The following is a 20709-nucleotide window of genomic DNA, read 5'->3' as shown; positions in this document are numbered from 1 at the left end:
GGCCATGGCTCACGGGCTTAGTTGCTCCGCGGCATGTGGGATCTTCCCGGACCAGGGCACGAACCCGTGTCTCCTGCATCGGCAGGCGGATTCTCAACCACTGCGCCACCAGGGAAGCCCTAGAAATTGTTTTTTAACAGTAATATTTTTATTCTTTTGCAGAGACAAAATTTAGAGATTTAAGGGCTTTGGAAAATCAGGAAGTAAGGGGGTGAAAGCTATTGTAATATTTACCTGGCTTGTTTAACCTATTTGCTTGCCTGGTTCCTCTAGGCCTTTTGGTTTCAATCCCTGATTTAAGGTTTTAGAAGGACTGAAATAGTCAATACTTTGGGGTCATAGGTGACAGGAACCAACTCAAATTTCTTTAAACACACAAAAAGTGGGACGTTAATGCTCACATTATTTGTTCTAGTAGTCATCAGTAATCTATTTCTTTTGTTCTTCATTTACTGATGCTATTGTGCTCCCTATTGGCTACATTCTCAGTCTGGTTTTAGCTGTGAGATGAGAAAAACAACTGGTCCCCCCAGGCTTACTGCATCTTTAATTTCCATAATTCTGGATGGAAGGAGAGTATAATTCCCAGTAATTCCAATATGACAACTTGGAGGGCTTTCACTGGCCTGTGTCAGGCCACATGCACAACCCAACCAATCAGTATTGCTATGGGGACTGTGGTATTTTCTTTTTTGTGTGTGTGTGTTACGCGGACCTCTCACTGTTGTGGCCTCTCCCATTGCGGAGCGCAGGCTCCGGACGCGCAGGCTCAGCGGCCATGGCTCACGGGCCCAGCCACTCCGCGGCATGTGGAATCTTCCCGGACCGGGGCACGAACCCGTGTCCCCTGCATCGGCCGGCGGATTCTCAACCACTGCGCCACCAGGGAAGCCCGGACTGTGGTATTTTCATTCACCAGGTCCAGATTCTAGGTTATCTGCTCATCTCAAGCAGGATCAAGAAGACCTAAAACTCATGAAACAATATGCCCATAGTAAAGAAGGTTTCTGTTTATAGAAGAAGGGGAGAGAGATTTAAGTCAGGCAAAATGACTCCAAGATAACTGCAAATTAAGTTACAACACTAGGTAACTGTGTAGTTACTCAGGAATGAATATTTGAGTTACTAAATGAGTTGATAAAATAAAAATGTTACTCACATGTATTTTCCAAGAAATAAGGTATGTATAAACATATCATATATCTTTGTACAAATGGGCCACTGAGGAACATAAGAGTTGTTATTAAGGAAGTTAAATCAGTGATATTGTAAAAGAAAAAAATAATGCAGTAGGAGACAGATATTGTAGATATTATCACTAACAGTGTTACCTTAACTATGCCATTTATTCTTTTAGGACCTTAAGTTTCACATTTAAAAAAATTGTCATAGGAATAGATAGGGATGTACAAATGTACACACATACTTTAGAAAAAATAATAAAGCAAACACCCTTGTTACTACCACTCGGTTTAATAGTGAAAATATTACCCTTCACTTAAAACCCCCTGAGATACCCTCATATATATTATATATCCCTAAAAATATCATTTAGTTTTGTCTGATTTTTAAATTTATAAAAATGGAATCATAGTATAGGTTTATCTCTATTACTTATTTTGCTCAACATTTATATGTTTAAGTATCATTAATGCTAATGCTTATAGCTGTTATTAGGGTACATAGACATTCCACACTGCAATATCTTTCTCACAAATTGAATTTTTATTTACTATAAAAAGAAACTCTTTCTCTTTGGTAATGCCTTTCCTTACCTTCTGTTCTCTCAGTAAATCATACAGCAACCCCTGTTCCTTTTGGTTAGAATTTTCTTGACTCATCTCTTTCCATTCTTTTACTTTCTATATACATTGATTTTTTAAAACTTTTTCTTATTTTTTCCTTGCAGTTTTATTGAGGTATATAATTGATATATAGCACTGTGTAAGTTTAAGGTGTATAACATAATGATGTGACTTACATACAGCACGGAGTGATTACCACAACAAATTCAGTGAACATCCATCATCTCATATAGATACAACATTAAAGACATAGAAACAAAGTATTTTTTCTTTGTGATTAGAACTGTTAGGATTTACTTTCTTAACAACTTTCATATGTAATTTTTGGCGGTGTTAATTATATTTATTATGTTGGACATTACAGCCCTAGTGCTCATTTAACCTATAACTGGAAACTTGTACCATTTGACTACATTCATCCAGTCCTCCCCAATCCCCATCTCTGGTAACCACAAATCTGATCTCTTTTTATATGAGTTTGTTGGTTTATTTGTTTTTGAAGTATAATTGATCTACAACATTATGTTAGTTACTGGTACACAATATAGTGGTTTGACATTTCTATACATTTCAAAATGATCACTATAATAAGTATAGTTGTCATCTGTCACCAAGCACAGATATTACATAATTACTGGCTGTATCCCCACACTATACATTTCATACCCATGACTCATTTATTTTCTAACTGAAAGTTTGTACCTCTTAATCTCTCTCATTTGCTTCTGCCCTCCCCTACCCCCTTTCCCTGACAACCACCTATTTAATCTCTGTATCTATGACTATGTTTTCTGTTTAGTTATGTTTGTTCCTTTGTCTTTTAGAGTTCACATATAAATGAAATCATACAGTGTCTGTCTTTCTCTGTCTGACTCATTTCACTTAGCTTAATTCCCACTAGGTCCATGCATGTTATCACAAAAGGCAAGATTTTGTGCTTTATGGCTGAGTAAAATTCCATTGTGTACATATGCCACATCTACTTTATCCATTCATCTATTAATGGGCACTTGGGTTGCTTCCATATCTTGGCTATTGTAAGTAATGCTACAGTGAACATAGGGGTGCATATATATTTTCAAATTAGTGTTTTCATTTTCTTCAGATAGAAACTCAGATATGAAATTGTTAGATTGTATGGTAATTATATTTTTAATTTTTTGAGGAATCTCTATACTGCTTTTCATAGTGGTTGCATCAATTTATATTCCCAGCAACAGTACACAAATGTTCTCTTTTCTCCACATTCTTGCCAACCCTTATTTCCTTCTTTTTGACAATAGCCATTCTGACAGGTGTGAGGTAATAACTCATCGTGGCCTTAATTCCATTTCCCTGATGATTACTGATGTTGAGCATCTTTTCATGTGTCTATTGGACATCTGTATGTCTTCTTTGGAAAAATGTCTATTCAGGTCCTCTGCACATTCTTTAATTGGGTTGTTTTTTTTTTGATGTCTAGTTGTATGAGTTCATTGTATATTTTGGATAGAACCCCATGTCAGAGATATTGTTTGAAAATATATTCTCCCATTCAGTAAGCAGCCTTTTAATTTTATTGATAGTTTTATTCACTGTGCAAAAGCTTTTTAGTTTGATGTAGTTCCATTTGTTTATTCTTGCTTTTGTTTTCCTTGCCTGAGGAGACAGATCCAAAAATTTTGCTAAGCTCAGTGTCAAAGAGTGTATTGCCTGTGTTTTCTTCTAGAAATTTTATGGTTTCAGGTCTTAAAATTAAATCTTTAATCTATTTTGAGTGTATTTTTCTATAAGATGTGAGAAAGTAGTCCAGTTTGATGATTTTGCCTATAGCTGTCCAGTTTTCCTAGCACTACTTATTGAGGAGGCTGTCTTTTCCCCATTGTATATTCTTGCCTCCTTTGTTGTAGATTAATTCTTATATATGTGTAGATTTATTTCTGGGGTCTTCATTCTGTTCTGTTAATCTATGTGTCTGTTTTTGTGCCAGTACCATACTGTTTTGATTATTATAGCATTGTATTATAGTCTGAAGCCAGGAAGCATGATGCCTCCAACTTTGTTCTTTTTTTCTCAGGAGTGGTTGGTTACACAGGGCTTTTGTGTTTCCATCCAAATTTTAGAATTGTTTGTTCAAGTTCTGTGAAAAATACCATTCATATTTAGATAGGGATTGCACTGAATCCATAGATTGCCTTGAGTGATATGGTCATTTTAACAATATTGATTCTTTCAGTCCATTATCATGGTAATCTTTCCATCTGTTTATGTTGTCTTCAGTTTCTATCATCAGTATCTTACAGTTTTCTGAGTGCTGGACTTTTACCTCCTTAGTTAGATTTATTCCTAGGTATTTTATTCTTTTTGATGCAACTATAAATGTGATAGTTTTCCTAATTTCTCTTTCTGATAGTTTATTGTTATAGAAACACAACAGATTTCTGTATATTAAATTTGCATCCTGCAACTTTACTGAATTTATCAGTGCAACATAGTGGAAGACACAGTAGTGGAAATCACTGAAGCTGAACAGAAAAAAGGAAAAATAATTTTTAAAAATATGAGGACAATTTAATTCATATTATAGGGGTCCCAGAAGGAGAAGAGAGAGAAAGGGGAAAAGAACATATTTGAAGACATACTAGCTGAAAACATCCCTAACCTGGGAAAGGAAACAAACATTCAGGTCAGGGAAGCATAAAGAGTCCCAAACAGGATCAACCCAAAGATAACCACATTAAGACACAATGTAATTAAAATATCAAAAATTAAAGCTACAGAGAAAATATTAAAAGCAGCAAAGGAAAAGAAGTATTACATACTAGGGAACTTCCATGCTGCCATCAGATGACTTTTCAGCAGAAACTCTACAGACCAGAAGAAAGTGGCACAATGTATTTAAAGTGATGAAATGGAAACACCTACAACCAACAATCCTGTACCTGGAAAGGCTTTCATTCAGATTTGAAGGAGAGATCAAAATTTTACAGACAAGCAAAAACTAAAAGAGTTCAACACCACAAAAGAAGATTCAAAAGAAATGTTAAAGGGACTTCTTCTCTAAATGGAAAAGAAAAAGCCACATCTACCACAGTGTGAAAATTACAAATGGGAAAATCTCACTGGTAAGGCAAATATACAGTAACAGTAATAGCTCAGCCACTTATAAAGCTGGTAGGAAGATTAAAAGACAAAAATAGTAAAATCATCCCCTTATATCCACTATAAGCAATTAGGGGATACACAAAACAAAAGGATGTAAATATCATGTAAAAACAGTAAAAATACAGGATTGTTAAAGTGTGTTCAAACTTAAGAGATCAACAACTTAAAATAATCATGTATATATTGCTAAATAGAGCCTCATGGTAACCACAAACCAAACATCGATAATAGATACAAACACAAAAAAAGAGAAAGACACCCAAACATAACACTAAAGACAGTCATTAAAACACAGTAGAAAGAGCAAAAGAAGAAAGATCAAAAAACTATAAAAACAACCCAAAGTCAATTAACAAAATGGCAACAAGTACACACCTATCAATAATTACTTTAAATGTAAATGGGAAAATGCTTCAATCAAAAAACATGGAGTGGATGAGTGGATACAAAAACAAGATCCATATATATCCTGCCTATGAGAAAGTCATTTCAGATCTAAAAACACACAGAGACTGAAAGGGGATAGAAAAGGGTATTCTAGGCAGATGGAAATGAATAGAAAGCCAGGTTAGCAATACTTATATCAGACCAAATAGACTTTAAGACAAAGACTGTAACAAGATATAAAGGACAATACATAATGATCCAGGGATCAATCCAAGTAGAAGATACAGCAGTTGTAAAAGTACATGTATCCAAAATAGTAGAACCCAAATATGTAAAGCAAATATGAATGGACATAAAAGGAGAAACCAACAGTAACACAATAATAGTAGGGGACTTTAACACTTCACTTATGTCGATGGACAGATCATCCAGACAGAAAGTCAATAATGAAACACTGGCCTTAAACAACACATTAGACCAGATAAATTTTGTATATGTATATATAAACATTCCAACCCAAAGCAACAGAATACACATTTTTTTCAAGTGGACATGGCCTTTCCTCAGGATAGATCACATGCTAGGCCACAAAACAAGTCACAGTAGATTTAAGACTGAAATCATATCAAGCAACTCTTCTGACCACATGTTTTGAGACTAGAAATCAAGTACAAGAAAAGATCTGCAAAAAAAGCAAACACATGGGGCTTCCCTGGTGGCGCAGTGGTTGAGAATCCGCCTGCCGATGCAGGAGACACGGGTTCGTGCCCTGGTCTGGGAAGATCCCACATGCCGCGGAGCAACTAAGCCCGTGAGCCATGGCCGCTGGGCCTGCGCGTCCGGAGCCTGTGCTCCGCAACGGGAGAGGCCACAACAGTGAGAGGCCCGCATACCGCAAAAAAAAAAAAAAAAAAAGCAAACACATGGAGGCTAAACAATATGCTATTAAACAACCAATTGGTCACTAAAATCCAAAGAGGAAATCAAAACATACCTAGAGACAAAAGAAAATGAAAGCACAATGATCTAAAACCTATATGACAAAGGAAAAGCAGTTCTAAGAGGGAGGTTTATAATGATACAAGCCTATCTCAGAAAACAAGAAAAACCTCAAAAACAACCCAACCTTACACCTCAATGAACTAGAAAAAGAAGAGCAAACAAAACCTAAAGTTGAAGGAAAGAAATCATAAACAGCAGAACAGAAATAAATGAAATAGAGATTAAAAAACAATAGAAAAGATCAATGAAACTAAGAGCTGATTCTTTGAAAAGATAAACAAAATGATCAACCTTTAGCCAGACTCATCAAGAAAAAAAGGGAGAGGACCCAAATCAATAAAATCATAAATGAAAAAGAAGTTACAACAAACACCACAGAAATACAAAGGCTTGTAAGAGATTACTATGAACAATTATATGACAATAAAATGAACAGCTAGAAGAAATGAACAAATTCCTAGAAAAATGTAGTCTCCAAAGATTGAACCAGGAAAAAAAATAGGAAATAAGAACAGACCAATTACCAGTAATAAAATTGAATCAGTAATTTTAAAACTCCCAACAAACAAAAGTCCAAGATCAGACAGTTTCACAGGTGAATTCTACCAAACATTTAGAGAAGAGTTAACACCTATTCTTCTCAAACTATTCCAAAAATTTACAGAGGAATGAATGCCTCCAAATTCATTCATGAGGTCAGCATCACCCTGATACAAAAATCAGACAAATGCACACAAAAAAGAAAATTACAGGCCAATATCACTGATTGAATGTAGATGCAAAAATCCCCAGCAAAATATTAGTAAACAGAATTCAAAAATACCTTAAAAGGGTCACACATCCTGATCAAGTGAGATTTGTCCAAGGGATACAAGGATGGTTCAGTATCCACAAATCAATCAGCTTGATTCACCACATTAACAAATTGAAGAATAAAAATCATATGGTCATCTTAGCAGATGAAGAAAAAGCTTTTGACAAAATTCAACATCCACTTATGATGAAAACTCTAAACAGCGTGATTACAGAGGGAACAGATCTCAACATTAAAAGGCCATACATGACCGACAGCTAACATCATACTCAATATGAAAAGCTGGAAGCATTTCTTCTAAGATCAGGAACAAGACAAGTATGCCCACTCTTCCACTTTTATTCAATTCTTATTGGAAGTTTTAGCTACTGCAAAACTTATATTGTCCTTCCAAAACAATATAAGACCCACAGAACACTTTATCTTCCTGTTGGCAAGTTTTTCCTGTTCTGTATTTGAAATCTACATATATAATCCCATTAAACATTGTATTATCTCTTTGTTTCAGTAAGTATTTGTTTAAATTTATTCACATGTTTGTTACGTCCTGTGCTTTTCTTCCATTCATTTCAGCCCCTTCATCTGGGACCTCTTTCTGTTTACATAGAGTGTATCCTATAGATTTCAGTGCAACTCCACTTGTGATCAACTTTATTAGTTTTTGTCTGAAAGTATCTCTATTTTACCTTCATACTTAAAATAAGTTTTCAGATTCTCACTAAAGGTGTGAATCTCCACTCTTGTAAAGGGGAGAAATCCTTGTAGGGGGAACAAGTATCATTGAGTTATGAATATTTGGGTTTTATATACTTAGTGAATCACAATAAGGTGGTCCTAGCTATAAGTGCACAGGCTTGTTGTTAATCCTACCCAACTGGTTGTGAGCTTCACCTGTATGTAAATCAGGCAACTCTAAAGTGTTAACACTTGGTGTGATTTATGTACATCTGGCTCTTATACCCCAGCCATCTAGCTCCAGTTTTATGTACATGCAAAACTGGCAGACATTCTATGGTGATGTTGATTAGATGTGATGTCTTTTCGTGGTGGCAGTCAGTACTTTTGTGTTTGTATTGATACAGTGAGACTGAGATTTATCTCTCTCTCTCTCACACACACTCTCTCTCTCTCTCTCTCTCTCTCTATATATATATATATATATATATATACACTCTCAGCTCTGCTATTGCCAAATCACTTTTCTTAAAGTCCCTTGGGATGAGTTTACTCTCGATTCACACTACACTTACATTGAGAATAGACTTTGAAGTACTGGCTTTCTTGATGGAGGTATATAAATGTCTCCTGTTACACTCCCTATCAAAGGAAAGCCTAGGGCTTTGTGTTTTGGCCATGCTGCGTGGCATGCAGGAATCTTAGTTCCCTGACCAGGGATCAAACTCATGCCCCCTGCAGTGGAAGCACAGAGTCTTAACCACTAGACCACCAAGGAAGTCCCAGGCTTTGGGTTCTGTTTCAGTGTCTTATGAGATCAAAAAAGCATCAGTACAATATTATCATGGTTGGAAAATATCTTTAGGAATAAAGTGGGTTTCTGTGCTCTGCTTGCTTCTCTGCATAATTTTATACTAAGATTTTGACACATTAATTTCTTTTATCTCTATTCTGTGAAGCTTTTAAAATAATTTCTTAAAATATTTTAATCATCCTTTTAATTGATTTCAGAGGGAGGAATAATCTGAATAGGAATTCTGATGGTTACCAAAGACAGGGTGACAACTTTTCACATTGTCAATATCTCAGAGTAGGGTGGATTGGTAGGGCTCCAGCTCTGAAATTGTGTGACTCAGTGATTAGGTGGAATCCAAAGACTTGCTTCTTCCTCACTCTTTTTAGCTCCGCTATAAATTACACAGAATTTCTAAGACAATCTTTTCTCTTGTTCTAGTAGTAACTAGCAAAAACTAGAGGTTGACATCATTGCTTGTTAGCTTAGAAATTTCCCATAATCACTTATTATAGAAATTCCTGTACTTCAGAGACTATTTTCTCTACAAATAAAATTATATGACAAAATATGGGTGGTATTTGGCTGATGAAAATTAACCACAAAAATCTGTTACCAAGATGTGAAAAGCCTTAACAGTACTAAATTCAAAATCATATTATATTTTTTTGCTGGTTTTATATTATGCATTATAGCTTAACAATATTTAAATGCTATTCTCTTCTTCCTTAGAAGGAATTTTACACATTAGCTATAGGATTAATTTTTGCTTTTCATTCATTGTAGAAATTTACATGATGCGTGTGTTCTTGTATATTGGGTTGGGGGTAATGAACATGAACCAACTTAAAATGAAGGTCATTGGGTATATTTTATGAATATGTCTCTGATATTGAATACATGAGGCAGTTTTATACACTAATATGTAAATTTATGATGTTTTGCATTAATATTCTGTACTATAATAATATTGGGCTTTATTTGACAGCTTTTGCTGCAAAAGGGCTCTGTAACAAATAACCTTTGACTTTCAGTGCCTTATGTAACTGTAGATTTATTTCTCTCACATTTTATGTCAGTGCCTGTGGGTTAGATGCTGACTCTTGTCCAAATTCAATGTCAGATGTAGGTCTGCTCCAATATGTTCTCTAATTCCAAGACCAACATGATGCAGATTCACATATGAGATGTGATGTTTTCATGGGAAAGTAGAGGAATACAAATGGGGCACAGAAACTTGTCCTACCTTTCACAGCTTTTACTCACATTGTACTGACCAAAGCAAACCTTATGACAAAGTGGCACATGAATGTGTTGAGAAGGATATTCTTTCCATGAGTGTGGCAAGGGGAGAGTGAAGATTTGCAAGTAAGAAAATCTACCTTAAGGACACTTTGGTTATTGTTTTTGTTTATTTATTTTTTAAATTTTTAATATTTCTAACAGAAATAAAACTATTAAAAAATAACATAAACCAATATGCCATCCAACAAGTTTTAGCAAGATTAAATATTCTTCCATGTCTGGTATGGACCTTGTTCTTTAATAAATCAAGCCTTTCAGAGATGGTTGGAATCCATGTTTAACTGTTTACCATTCATACCATTATCATCTTTTCTTTCCCAGAGTTAATTACTATCTTGAAATTAATATTTCACTTTTTCATGCATATGCACACATTAACTAGATGTGAGTACTTAAGCAAGAAAGTACAAATGTGAAATTTTTCATCAATATAGAAATATTATTGTATGTATAGCATTCTACAAATTTATTTTTTATCCTAAAATATTTTCCATGTTAATATACATAATTCTAGTTTCATTCATTTTAGCTACTGTATAGTATTCCATTGTGTGAACAAGTGACAGTTGTTTAATCCATTTACACAGTGTTGAACATTTAAAATTTTCTATTTTTAAAAACTGATTTTGCTTCATTTGCCTATTTTTGCTGTTACAAATGTTTTGGTAAACATTTTGTGCATGTTTTCCAGTACAACTATGTGTTATTAAAGTATTACACTTCAAGTGGATTTGTTAAGTCAAAGGGTATGTACATTTTCAACATAGAGTTTTTTCCAATTTTTATAATTTTCCCTTTTTATCAACTTGACTGGAACATCTATTACAAAGTTGAATAAAAGTGGTGCTTTATTCTGAGCTTAAATAGCTGGCTTCTAAAATTTTGCCATTAAGAAGGATGATTGTTGTATGTTTGGGAATAAATTTATCAGATTATAGACATTACATTTTTTTCTTAGTTTGCAAAGGCTTATTTTTAAAATCATGAATAAGTGTTTGATTTTATCAAAGGCACTGTTTTGGGCATTTTTGCATAGAGTTTTTCCCTTTGTTAATATGCTAATTTTTATTCAATTTTCTGATGTTGCTTGCCTTTAACATTGTTGACTATGGTCTACTGTTTTAAGTTACTGCTAGATTAAATTGTTTTGCCTTTTATTTAGATTTTTTATATAGTTTCATAAGTGGGATTACTCTGAATACATTTTCTCTTTGATGTGTTCATTTCTGTTGTTTGTTAGCAAAGTTTAACTTGTAAAATTAGTTGGAACACTTTCCTTCTTTACCTGTTCTCTGGAAAGACAAAATGTATATAACATGTATTTTCTACTCCTTGATGAGATAGAAAACTCCCTTATAAAGTTGACTGGGCCTGTTTTAGGGAATAGGGGCCACAGAATATATTTGAAAATGGATTTGATTTCTTTAATACTTAGTGCTTTATTTAGATTTTCTGTATCATTTTGAATCAGCTTTGGTTATGTTTTTTAGAAAATTTTGTATTTTATCTAAAACATAAAATTTACATGTTTCATTTATGATTGTTTAATATCTACTTAATCTGTAGTTATAGCCTTCTTTTCATTCTTAGTGCTATTTTTTGGCTATTCCTCTTTTTCTTAGTAATTTATAATTGTGGGAGTGCTATGAGTTTCTCTCTGATTTGTTTTTATTTTTTCCCCAATAAGCAGCTTTTGGTGTTAAAATTTTGTCCACTGTTTTATTTCAAGTTTAATTTCAGTTGTTTCATTTCTAGTTTATTTTGTTTCTTAATCTTTGCTATTTCTTTTAATTAAAATTTTTTCTTTCATTCTATTTTTCATAAATTTTGTGTAGAGCATACAAGTATTATTATATGCTTTTAAGCCTATACATTCTGATCTTTAAAAGCTTTTCCCCTTAAATCTTACAAGTTTTTATATTAAGAAATTTTAGTCTTCTAAATATTTTAGAATTTTAGTCTTATTTTTCTCTTTAACCCCTTAGTAATTTAAATTTTACCCTTCTAAACTCATGGATGTTTTTAGGTATAATATACTTCACATTTAAAAATTTCTAATCAATCACATCATGATATCCAGGTATTAAGGACTTTGCAGACCCAGTCTTCGAGAAAGTGGGCACCTTGGTTTAATTGTTGGTCTTTTTGCTGACAAAGCCCCAGTCTTGTCACTGAAGCCTCTTTTCTTTGCTTTCTTTCATTGAGCAGGATTGGGATCAAACCCAGCTCAAATGCTTGGGCCTAGCTCTGAGGTCTTGTCTGACCAGAAGCCCTTTTAGTTCTCTTACCCCACATGGTGGTTCAAATTTCTGGTGGCCACTTCATGCTTCCAGAACTTGAACCTAGCACAGCTGTGGCAGTAGCCTTGCTCTTTACTTTCCATTTATGGTCTTTTTTAAGTCCAGTGAGAAAAAATAATATTATTTTTAGGTACAGATATGTCCTACTGGCTTTCCATTTTTATATTTTATTCCTCACTGCTTTGTGTATGGAACAGATTGTTTCTGATTAAGTTTTAATTCACTGTACAATATCAAACAGAAATTACACCCCTTCTTAAGATACGTAATTTTATGAAGCACACCGTGTTTTGACATTCCATAGATAATTAGCAACAAACACATAAATCAGTCATTTCTTTAGCAATATTTTTAAACATGTATTTTCTTTTTAAAAACATTTATTTATGTATTTTTATCAAAGTATGGTTGATTTACAATGTTGTATTAGTTTCAGGTGTCCAGCAAAGTGATTCAGTTATACATACATATGTTTTTTCAGATTCTTTTCCCTTATAGGTTATTACAAAATATTGAGTGTGTTTCCCTGTGCTATACAGTAGGTCCTTGTTGTTTATCTATTTTATATATAGTAGTGTGTATATGTTAATCCCAAACTCCTAACTTATCCTCACTTTCTCCTTTGGTTACCATAGGTTTGTTTTCTATGTCTGTGGGTCTATTTCTGTTTTGTTTATAAGTTCATTTGTATCATTTTTTTTTAGATTCCACATAGTGATATCATATGATATTTGTCTTTCTCTGTTTGACTTACTTCACTTAGTATGATAATCTCTAGGTCCAACTGTGTTGCTGCAAATGGCATTATTTCATTCTTTTTATAGCTGAGTAATATTCCATTGTATAAATATACAACATCTTCTTCTCAGTCCCTTTCTTTTTCTCTTCTTCTTCTGGGACCCCTATAATTCAAATGTTGGTGCATTTAATATTTTCCCAGAGGTCTCTGAGACTGTCCTCAGTTCTTTTCATTCTTTTTTCTTTTTTCTGCTCTGCAGTAGTTATTTCCACTATTTTATCTTCCAGGTCACTTATCCGTTCTTCTGCCTCAGTTATTCTGCTATTTATCCCATCTAGAGTATTTTTAATTTCACTTATTGTGTGGTTCATTGTTGCTTGTTTCCTCTTTAGTTCTTCTAGGTCCTTGTTAAATGTTTCTTGCATTTTCTCTATTCTATTTCCAAGATTTCAGATCATCTTTACTATCATTATTCTGAATTCTTTTTCAGGTAGACTGCCTATTTCCTCTTCATTTGTTAGGTCTGGTGGGTTTTTACCTTGCTTCTTCATCTGCTGTGTTTTTTTCTGTCTTTTCATTTTGCTTATCTTACTGTGTTTGGGGTCTCCTTTTTGCAGGCTGCAAGTTCATAGTTCCTATTGTTTTTGGTGTCTGTCCACAGTGGCTAAGGTTGGTTCAGTGGGTTGAGTATGTTTCCTGGTTGAGGGGACTAGTGCCTGTGTTCTGGTGGATGAGGCTGGATCTTGTCTTTCTAGTGGGCAGGTCTATGTCTGGTGGTGTGTTTGGGGTGGCTGTGGCCTTATTATGATTTTAGGCAGCCTCTCTGCTAATGGGTGGTGTTGTGTTCCTGTATTTCTAGTTGTTTGGCATAGGGTGTCCAGCACTGTAGCTTGCTGGTCATTGAGTGAAGCTGGGTCTTGGTGTTGAGATGGAGATCTCTGGGAGATTTTTGCCACTTGATATTATGTGGACCTGGGAGGTCTCTTGTGGACCAGTGTCCTGAATTTGGTTCTCCCACCTCAGAGGCACAGCCCTGATGCCTGGCTGGAGCACCAAAAGCCTTTAATCCACAAGACTTTCATGCCACCCTAGTCTTGGAGCTCTTGCCCCTGCTCCTCAGGCTGGGTCCCCATGGGAGGCAGGGCTGCCTACAACATCTTCTTTATCCATTCATCTCTTGATGGACATTTAGGTTGCTTCTATGTCTTGGCTATTGAAAACAGTACTGCAGCAAACACTGTGGGCATGTATCTTTGGAATTACGGTTTTCTCCAGATATATGCCCAGGAGTGGGATTGCAGGTTCATATGGTAGCTCTATCTTTAGGTTTTTAAGGAACCTCCATATTATTTTCCAAAGTGGCTGTACCAGTTTATCAACAGTCTTCTGAAAGATGTTACTAGTGTTTCTTAGGTCACTTCCATATGTATTATGTACAATGAATCCATTTTTAAACACTTATGACTCAAATATGGTTCTCTCCTCAAAGAACTTAGGCTGTTGTTGAAAAAGAGAATTGAAGAATTGGAGAGTATGTTATTTAAAAAAAAAAAAAAAAAAGAGGTAAAATTTAACATCCTTAAAAAACAGAAGATGCACCTGGTCTTCCAAGGCTGGAGGAAAGGAAGTAAGGGCAAGTACAGTTGTAGAGGATGGCTATTTAAATTAATTCAATTTAACAGCCATGATTGTTTCAGTGAATGTAGAAGGTAACTAGTTGTAAGAGGTGAGGCAGCATGGAGAATTTGTGGAGATTATAAAAGTTTTATCTAGAGATATAAAATTTACGTGTTAAAAATCATTTTTTAAACTTAAGGGCCAACTGGTTAATGATACTTGAAATCAAGTGCTTGAGAGGTGTTCACAACTAGTAAATATCAGAGAATTGGTGACTGGACTGCCTTCAGTCTCCAGGATTGTATACAGTTCTGTAACATCATCCAGAAGCCCAGATTTAGGAGCAAGGGAAATAGAATCACATAAATTAGAAAGTGTAGCATTTTGTGAGACAAAAAGGCAAACAAATGAGGACATAGAATGTTAGCAAGAGTGACTGAGGTGGTGCATTTTATTGGCTAGGGGAGGTGAGGAAGAAGAAGAGATTGTTAGTCACTTCCATTTCTGTTTCCTATGCTTGATTTTGAGTACTTTGAGATCAGAGTTATATTTCTTTTTGCTATGTATCCACAGCACTTTCTCTGACATACCGTAGGATTCAATAAGTGGTTATTGAGTTGAATTTAATTTGTACAAAGATACTTTGGTTCAAAAATTGGCAAATGAAAACTTCCACAATTCATAAAAAGTGTCTCTTTGAACACTGAAAGTGAATTTAAACCCCAGTAGCCAGATAATCTTTCATAACCAGGTATTTCTGAGGCAGTGGAAATTGCTTTCTGAAATAAGTCACAATGATTTCTATTTCCAGGCAGAAGTCCACTGACAGTCTAGAATTTCTCACCTGAATCTCTCCAAAACCATGCATGTTTAAACTGTTTTTGGAAGTTTTTGAATAAAGTTGTCAAAAGTAGAAAGACTAACATACAAAAGAATGACATGATACATTATGTTAATCTTTTTCATGTGTGAAATGTAATGGAGGTAGAAAGAAAGAATAGTCACTGATAATATTTAACAAAAACCAAGTGAGAAACCTTAGTGTGGGTACATTTAAAATTCCTAAATATGAAAGCAAAGTAATAACCCATCATGATGTTAATGTCTTCTTTGTTCTGCTTCTGCTTTCAAATACAGCATGTGATGTTGTTCTGCAATAATATGAGACTTAAAAGAAACATAGTACTTGAAGCAGAGCTTTCAAATTTGCCCATTGAAGAGAGCTATGTGTTTGCTATGTTTTTGTTTTCTTTTTCTAGGTGTATTTTAGTGGCATTTTACAATACAGCTAGAGGTAATGTTCCCCCAATATATCAAAAATAGATCTATCAAAAGGCAACTCTTTTATAGCATTAATATTTTGTAACAAAATAACTGAATTATATTGCTGTATTCTATTTTATTCTAGTAATTATAATGTTAAATTAATACAAATTTATTCTCTATCTGATTAAATTTAAAAGCTCAAATTTATTATAAGAATTCTAAAATTGTATGTTGTCAAGGAGAGGTAGATTTCTACAAGCAGGGTGAAAATGTTCTGAGAAATTAGAGTATATTTTTCTCTCCAAAATATCTTATTTTTATTTCTTTAGTATCAAATTTGGTTTTTGTTTCAAAATGTTCTTTGTAAGAAATTTACAAGAAATCAGGAACATATTCATTATATACATTTTATTTAAATATAGATTATATGAAGTCATTAGGTATTAAAGATAAGAGTTCTTAAAGATCATCTAGAAAATCTCCTTCACAGCTAATGAAACTGTGGCTCAGAGTGATAAAACTTTGGAAATACATTGATGTATTTTTAAAATATTTGAAATTTCTGCCTATTTATCCAAATAGCAGTTGATGTAAATTGGTTTCTGATACAAAAAATGGTTCTAAAGAACAAAACATACATAAATTGAAAAATTAATGAATACAAAATAAATAATGAACTTCTATCAGTGAAAAAATAATATTGCTTTGAATCTGACCAATTTGATGTTCTGCTTTAATAATATTTCCAATGAGTTAAGTCTGTTTCAGAATGTTAATTTGAATTCTGAATAATTCTATCAAGCATTACCAGATTGGCACTTTCATTTTGTAAAACTTCTTTCTAATTTAATTGGGGAAGGTGGTACGGTTTTAAGCATTGTTTTATCCCGTAGCTGACATGTGATTTTCAGGAAGTCACTTAATTTGTCTAAGTCTCAATCTTTAATTCTGTAAGGGAATGTATCTCATTTCTTTGGGGAGATTACCAGTCATGTCAATAACAGCTTCTTCCTCTGCCTTCCCTTGTTTCCCTAGTTCATTCATATTGGTGGGATTTTTAAATTTTAATTTTATAGAGAGAAGGTTGTCAAGAGAGGGGTTCATGGGGAGAAGAGGAAGACACCATGTGTATATAATAGAGTACCTACCTACCAGCAGGTTCCTTATACTGGTTTTTGAACCAGGGAATGTAGGGATTAGGTATGTTTAGAGGCAGAGCTAATAGAGCATTCAAAATCTTTATTATAACTGGGCACAGAAAAGCTTGGGGCCAGTGGTGACAATAGACACAGAAGAGACCCTCCCCCCTCTACTTTTACATGCACACCAGCACTATTTTGGTACCGGGGAGAATAGAAAGTTGGGGACCATCAATACCAACACCAGCAGCTGAGATGTCAGAATTCTCCTGATGGGCTCTGATGCTAATGAAACTTCGTTAGCAAGCATCTCAGGCAGCAGATACGAGTCGGTAAGACCAGAGAAGGATGAAGCACATTAGGGCAAAATCTGAGTTGTGACATTAGGCACCAAACAGATTTGTAGATCCGTGTGTGACATCTGTTGGGGATGTCCAGAAGTAATTCTGAATCCTCAAATCCAGAAGAATCTCTCTCTGCTCCGGGTCCTGATTGCACGTATGGTCAGAAGTCTGCCTTTCAGTACATCATATATGCTAATATCCTCTATTTAACAAGAACATTAGCATCTGGAAGGCAGATTCGTTTCTTTAACTTTTATGTCCCTTAATATCTAGGAAAAGGGGAAACAGAAGTTATATAACTGATATATAAGTATGGATATATTTTAAGGTGGCAACAATGAGATAATTTATTTTCACAGAAGTGATATTGTGGCAAACACCATACTGTATACATCAGGTTATGATTATTTTATTAACCTGAGGAGAAGTTTCAAGGAGGGGAATATAGGAAGGTGTTTGTGAAGAGAACAATAACATTGGTGCCTCAATGTAAAATCTAAAAATAATTACATGCCTGCCTCAATCTGGCTGAGAATGTACACTCCTCCTGAATTTATCTTGGCAAGAGTGTGAGAAAAAGACCCTAAAAGACAGATGTTTGAGGTGGAAATGGAAATACTTCTGGATTAAGAGAGAGACGTTTTAGTCACAATTTTAGCTGTGCCTTTATTATTCTCAGATCCTTGATAAATTGCTTTCCCTCATCATGTAAGATTTTCTTTGTTTGCATTTATAATTCATTCTTAATTTGAATAATGGTTAGCTATGGCATAAGTCATGGGCGGTGGCTGATAGGCCAAAAAGACTTCAGGGCACTTATTTTGACTGTGGTCTGAACTTTCAGCTTGATGTTGACTAACTCAGAAAACGCTCTGTTTCTCCAATTGCAGAGTGACAAAATTACATCAAGGAGATGTGATTAAAAATGGTAACATAACAAAAAATAGTAGACAGAGGATAAAAGTACATTTGGAAAATCTTTGTGCTCTTATGGACAACAAAAATAGATTGACTCCTTACTTTTGATGTTTTTCTGAATTAAAAATTAGAAAAAGCAAAATGGGCTGATATGGTAGAATACTTCCACACTGCTCCGTGTCAGATATTTGGAATTATAATTGTGTTAGTATACCTTTCTATATCTCTAGCTTTTGAAAATATGAATATAAAGCATACTTGCATATATGGGTTAGTTTAGATATACTTTTTGACTACTTATCCCGATACTTTTTAGAAAGTGAAGAGGAATAATGTCAGTCAAGTTTACAGTTGCTTCTTCAGTGCCTAGAATTGTGCTTGGCTTTGAGTAATAGTTTAGAAAGAATGAGTAAATGTTTAAAGGCAGAAAGATGAGCAGGCTCATATATGGTATACATTCATTATATCTAACAACAGAAGGCATCTTTCTAAAGCTTAACCAACTTATAGTGTCCCTAACCCAATATATTTTTTAAAAAAATAATTATCATTAGTTAACATTCATGATAAATTTTGAGCCTATTTTAATGCTGAAGTAAACAATAGAACCATTCTATTTAAAGGAACCTGAGGTCATCTAGTCTCACCACATCTTTCTGTAGCTTAAGCTGGAGGCCAGCGCCAGTATGTGACTTATCTGTAATCATCCAGCTAATTGCAGAGAATGGGGACTCTTGTCCTCTTCCTCTTTCCTATTCCAGTGTTCCTTTCACTAACCAACACTATAGACAAGCTAGAAAGCTCTCATTTTTCCTCTAATTCTAGCTTATTTCCTGTTGTCCTATTCATTTTTCCACATAAGCCAGAATCACTCAAATGTTTTTTTAAATGGTCTTCAACTAATGGGCATCTAACTAAAGGCAGTTTGGCTAAAGTAGTTCTTGTAGGCAATCTTAAGTCAAATGCACATAGCTATCATTTTTATTATTGAGCACTTACTGTAGGCAGACCCACCCTGAGGGACATAACACTACCCTTTTCTTTGACTTATTCTTCATTCTAACCCTATGAAATTAGTTCTGTATCATCATCAATATTTTGACTAAAAAAAATCGAGAGTGGCTGGGGGAAAGTTAAGTGGCTTGTCTGAAGTCACTGTTAGTAAATGGGAGGACTAGGATATGGTTAGTAGAGCCAGTTACTTCCAGAAGCGTTTGAGAAGTTTCCTTTGTGTAGCTAGCTTGGTCATCAAGCCACAGGCCAGATGTTTCACACCCTGAATGGATCTCAACCAGTTCCTTTAACTCTGTTAAAGCCCAGACCTACACAGGATGCTTGGGTGGCAGTTAATGCCATATAATTGAGACCTATTTTGCAATAATATGTAACTTTTACACAGTTTGAACACAATGAGTGTTATAGAATATCACATTTTAAGGTAAATTCATGAATTTTTATTATTTCAAACAGAATTCGCCCACCTGGTTCAATGTAAAGGAAATTTAAAACACTTTATAAACTGGTTATTGGCTTCTTGGACTGCTCAGAGCTCTAACAAAACACCATTTAAATAAACTAAGTGTAAATATACTGGAAACATATGAATTAAATTTCCCTTGAAATGCACTGGGTTTAAAAATTGGGAGGAAGAGCGCTTGGCCAAGGCATTTTATGTTTTGCCAAATCCCAAATGTTTGAAAAAATAGTTTTAAAACATTTTATTGAATCAAAATGCTACTGAGTGTACACATTCCTTAAAAATCTATGTTTATTTATTGAATCATAAGTCATATTACATTGGTACAAATTAAGTGATTATGGGGCAATGTGTCAAACTATTCAGAATATTAATTAAAGTATTTGGTAATTTAGCAGCGGTCAAAGATTGACAAAGCTATACAAAGTGTCCTCTGCTCAACCTAATAGCTATAGAACAGCACAGCCACATAATTATTTTCCAGAGAAGTAGCATAGATAGTCATTTTAGAGAACAAAAACATGTTCTCAAACTTAATGACTCTAATAATTATGAAAAGAGCTTTAATTGACTAAAGGGGAAAGGAAACAATTTTAAGAATGACCTGGTCACAGCAGAACATTGATCGATGTGTGTGTGTGTGTGTGTGTGTGCGCACAATTTACTCAAATTAGAACCAAACACATTTTTTGTATAAATAATCAACAGATTTCAAATTCCTTCAGTGTGTAAGTCTCAATTTTATATGAACCCTAATGGGAAAAGATTTACAAAACTAACTTCTGTAACAGTGGGTAGGCATGACCTACCCAAATCTTGCTGGGTACTCCATTAGCACATCATTCCTTTGAATCTGAATGGATTTATGGTCTTCTTGTGTCCACTTTTAAAATAGAATTACCCCAGAGTGTTAGATCATTGCTATCTAGGTCCTTAGCAAGAATTGTTTGAAACTATTGGTGGTTGGATTGACAGCTAGCTAGC

The sequence above is a fragment of the Kogia breviceps genome, chromosome 12, assembly GCF_026419965.1.
Source record: "Kogia breviceps isolate mKogBre1 chromosome 12, mKogBre1 haplotype 1, whole genome shotgun sequence".
Lineage (NCBI taxonomy): Eukaryota > Metazoa > Chordata > Mammalia > Artiodactyla > Physeteridae > Kogia > Kogia breviceps.
Note: the sequence above shows the minus strand (reverse complement) of the source record.